Consider the following 459-nt stretch of genomic DNA (forward strand, 5'->3'; position numbering starts at 1 on the left):
CTCAGTGCAGTAAAATGAAGCTACTTTATTTTATATAAAAACACAAATTGCTTTGCCACTTTTCTTAAGACATTCAATATGGTCTGAACTTTACTAAAACAATGATAATTGCGTGGACTGAACTCAACACATCCTTCAATGGCCTGGTACGACCTCTCACAAAACGTGTAAAGAAACCATGACAGCTGTTTGATGCGTGCTGCCAACCACAATGAAGTTCTCTCCAAACACTCAAAGCGTGTGATAGATTTTTATATGCACTTTTTACAAAACGCTGAATATTTACTATGTGTCGCTTTTGTATGAAGTCTGTGAGCTGTATCTCTTAACAAATATTATAGAACAAAATCCGATTCTCTCACTTCTAAAAAATATATATTACATGGAAAAAAAATTGCACATGTTACCAGCTGAACCTTAAAAAGGTCAAGAGGAACAAATCAGAAGAGAAACAAAAAT

Source organism: Bombina bombina, chromosome 1 (assembly GCF_027579735.1).
Source record: "Bombina bombina isolate aBomBom1 chromosome 1, aBomBom1.pri, whole genome shotgun sequence".
NCBI classification, from domain to species: domain Eukaryota; kingdom Metazoa; phylum Chordata; class Amphibia; order Anura; family Bombinatoridae; genus Bombina; species Bombina bombina.